The sequence below is a fragment of the Coffea arabica genome, chromosome 6e (assembly GCF_036785885.1).
Source record: "Coffea arabica cultivar ET-39 chromosome 6e, Coffea Arabica ET-39 HiFi, whole genome shotgun sequence".
In the NCBI taxonomy this organism is placed as follows: Eukaryota; Viridiplantae; Streptophyta; class Magnoliopsida; order Gentianales; family Rubiaceae; genus Coffea; species Coffea arabica.
This window is the reverse complement of record NC_092321.1, coordinates 25,936,213-25,940,801: the sequence shown is the minus strand read 5'-3', so window position 1 is coordinate 25,940,801 and position 4,589 is coordinate 25,936,213.

The following is a 4,589-nucleotide window of genomic DNA, read 5'->3' as shown; positions in this document are numbered from 1 at the left end:
TAAAATAAACTATCACAAGATAACTTTCAACCGGCTTCTAATTCTTGATCCTTGTTGTAGCGTCCTCAACAATTCATTAGAATATCAAATACTAGTTTGTATTCTTTATCATTTGCAAAAATGTCGTGGGAGGAGCGATGGATCACTTAGCATGTAACTTGGGTGTAGTAAATATTTGTACAATATTCGCACGGTAGCCACCTGTAAGTATAATTTCAAAAACTATTGCATTATCGACATAATTTAAATACTTAAAAAAAATATTCATAATTTTCATTAAATAGTATAACATGCATACTAAATTTTTCCATATTGTTTTTCATGAATAATACTTCAATTTATTACATAATCTCAAAATTTTGTTAAGACAAATTTGTATTTCATGGGTTATACTAATAATAATATAGATTATACCACACTCTTTTCTTATATATCCATAAAATATTGAACTTGATAAAATTATAATTACTACAATATCTCATACACAAGAATATAACTTAAAACAATCTTAGCATAACATCTAAAAAATAAAGTGAATGAACTCATGTTTTTAGTTTCTTAATTTTCAAACATATTTGTATTATCCACGTATATATTTTTATGCATAATTTTGTTAATATCATATTTTTCAGTTGAACATTTAATCATATTTTTAGAATAATTCATTATATATATAGTCACATAAGGAACGTCAATAAATACCTACTCAAGAATCTCCAAAACTAGGTCTTGATCTTGTACAATAATAAATACCTATTCAAGAAAAAATATAATTTTTGTATATAGCAGTGAATAGGGTCGAATCCACAGAGACTGGGGATAATTTATTTATTTTCTAGCTGAGATCAAAAAGGGGGGTTTTTGGAGATGTTTGGAATTAACCAACTAAATTCAATAAAATGAAAATAATACAAATAAAATAAAATTGAATCAATAATAGCAAAACTCTAACTAGAGAAATAATTATCAGACAAAGTTCATAAACCGATCATAGATACAAGGATGAATTCAATTATTTATTGATAAATTAGTTCTAGCACAAAAGCCAACCCTTCTTTATTTTGTCGATAGTCAAGGTACGACCGTTGATTATGTGACGCCCCCACTTCTCCCTAAGGTGAACCAAAGGGTATCCGTGGGACGCCTACCCAACTCTCGCCAGGACTCGATACGATTTTCGTTCAAGCTTAATACAATACTAGCCATTTCTACGAAGTAAAGTAAGAAAGTGCGGAAACTTTCGAGCTTAACAATATATAACAATCATCCAATCCTTACATCGGGTTCTCAAAAGATACATCAATTCCCAAAATATACAACAACCAATATGTCTAGTCAATTACATTGAAACCCTAATACAAAAGTACATCCCAAGGGTTTCTTCGAGTCTCACTCCATGCCCATTTCTGTTGAGGAAAACAAATCTACGGGGTGAGCGATTGCTCGTGAGGCCAAGAACACACATACAAACACATTGTCCAACTAACAATCCCAATTAACGAGTAAAACAATAATATTCAAGTAAATGACAATTCGAGCAAGAAAAGTAAACAGAAACAATTCAAGGATATTGGAGCTCTCAGGAGCTATTTTCCAATTGCACGATCAAGAACCTTCACGAGTTGACACTCCGTCAATCGGGTAGGTTATAGTCCGTAGAACCACACTTATCATGTCCCCGTTCATCATTACATACCCCTGCACCGGGCCCACCTTTCATTTGTTTGAGGCGATACTGCTCGAATATGCCAAGCAAGACCTCTCGCTAGGTCAAGCTTACGTTTTCTCATGGTTCACCAAGGAGGCCGACCAAACCCATGTCGGCTTGAGTCCATGGTTGGCCAGTGAGAGTTGGGCGTCCCCCATGTACATTTGTGAGTCGAGGAGATTCACTCCAGCGACGTATGCAGCCATAGCATACCATTTCATTCATTCAATTATTCAATATCATTCAATCATTCATTTCATTCATTCAATCATTCAATACATTTCATTCCATTCATTTCAAATGAGAACGAGTGCGGTAAAGTACACACTCGACTCCATTTTCAAAATCTCCAATCATTTATAACAGTTAAGCAGGTAACAAGTACTCATACACTTGACACTCATCAAGTAAACAAAGAAGAAATGTCACTCGAAGGTTCAGGCGTCCATCGTGGAATTCTCTTGAAGGTCCTCTTGTGCGCCTGAGCAATTAATAATGAATTACCACTTAGAAACCCCAATTATCACGGAAGGTTGCACACTTGTACAATCTAGAAAAATATCATGAAAATGAGCCTTAATTACTCGTACATCGAGGCTCAATAGTGGGGTTTTAATAATACAAGGAAATTCGATTTTCATCTTTGAAATCAAGTGTAAAACGATCAAACAATATCAAGGGAAAATGGTGAGTTCTAAAAACTCAATTTCCTTTAAGTTCGGAAATTTCAGATTCGACACGTAATCTTTGAAAAATCGTAAATCACACTCGGTAAGTCCAAAATTGGAAAACTTGGTACCGTTGGAAATTACTTCCAAAGTACTAAAAGTTCCTAGAAGGCACTTTCCATGATTCCAAATGGAAGACATTCAAATTTTGGGTCCAAGATGCTGTTTTGGAATACCAAGACAGATTTAGGTTGATTTTCAGCAAAGTTTGGAAATTCGGCAAAATTCACACAATGGGAACTAGCCTCTGAAATTTAGAACTCAATTAGAGTTACAATAAAATTTTAAAACATAACAAGCGGAACAAGAATTGAAGTTTTGAGCACCAAGATATGGCGGCTCAAAGTTACTGAAAATCAAAGATTTTCCAGATTTGAAACATGAATCTTGGGACTTTGGTTAAGCATCGAAATGGACTTGGAATGACACCAAATTTGGTATGATTACACTACCTTATAAGGGTTATTCCTCTATCAAATTTCATACAAGAATTCCTCCCGGAAGTCGGTTAATAAAACCATTAAAGTTCCACGATTTGCTAAGGCAAATCTGCCTTGCACTTTCGTTTTTCTTTTCTCAAACATTTGGCCAATGAAAATTCCTCAAACATGATTTATTTATGAAAAAAATGTCTAAGAAATATCCAAGATACATTTGGTAGGTGATTAACACCAAGGATTTCGAAATAACAAGTCCCAAATCAAGACTAGCTATAAATCAGTCCAGAATTAGGGTTTTCTTTTACGAAGACAGCTCTGAAATCTGGCCACAACTCACTCAATTCAACTCGGAATTGAGTGTGGTTGGTGGAGTTGAAAACTAAATTCATAAGGCTACAATTTCTTAGAAAGAATCATTTTAAAATTTTATCCACAACTAGCTCATATTTGAGCATCAAGTCGCAGCTCAAAACAGAGCTTCCAGCACAGGCGAGAAACAGGACAGGCAACTTTACAAGGTTGGTGTGGTTCACTCCAGTGGAATCAGGAAATGAATTTTATACCATTGGAAAAATGGAAGTGTCTAGTTTCTAATGCCAGTGACGGCACTTGATTTCAACATCGGACCAAAGAGTTATGGTCGATACAAAATCACTACCAGAGAAGCTCTGGTCACGTTTTCCAGTTTTGCTAGAATTTCGAAATCTCAACTTTTGGCCAACCAAATTGGATAATTTTTGGTGGAAATTTTCCACACAACCTATACAACATATCTATATCAAAATCAAGTCAATTTAACCACAAAAAATTGCACCAAAAGGTGCGGCAAAGCAGGGGCAGAACCGGCACCTCAACATGCAACCCCTCATTTGATTTCCTTTTCACTTTTAACACTTAGCTCTACTAAATTAACACTTAATCAACACAATTAACATCCAATCTCATCAAATCAGATCATCAAAGCCATTGTGGGATTTCATAGAGCCCACTCACAAGATTTCCAACAATATAAAGCTACCCATATGAATCTGTGAGCTCACAAGTGCAATACAACTTATATAAACCAAGATTCAAGAGGTTGATCATCATTTACCTCCTTAGATGGCTAGAGCAGAAATTTTCGGTCACCTTAAGCCCAAGAAAACCGTGGAAATGCAGCTCTTCTCCCAGCTTAAGATGATCACCAAGTAATTTGCAAGTTGTGGTTAAATTTTGAAGTGATTTGGGCAAGAGATTGAAGAGAGAGAAGGTGAAGAAATTCTGGTCTTGTTCTCCTTGTGAGGTTCAGTGGCTTGAGTGTATGTGAGGGAGGGAAATCTGATGTTATTGGCTTCAAAAGGAAGCCTAAAATATGTGGCTCAAAATTACTCCAAGTCCACTAAGAAAATAATGCGCGTGCGCGCGCGTTTCGTGCTCGTTTCCTCTCGAGTTTGTTTCACTTGTGTCCTAAACCTTTAATGCATTTCCATTCATACTATTATTATTCACTCTTAATAGTCTAAAAATAAGAGTCTAATATCCCTCAAATAATAGCGCTCGCGAAACCGCGTACTTCCGATTTGTGCGCGATAACGCGAAATTTCTAAAGAATTCTTATAACGATGGTATAACTATCTAGTACTTGAGGACTTAAACATAAAAAATAACTATTTTAAGACTAATGTATAAGTCTTCAATTTCCAAGCTCATTGTACCCTTAAATCGAATATTGCC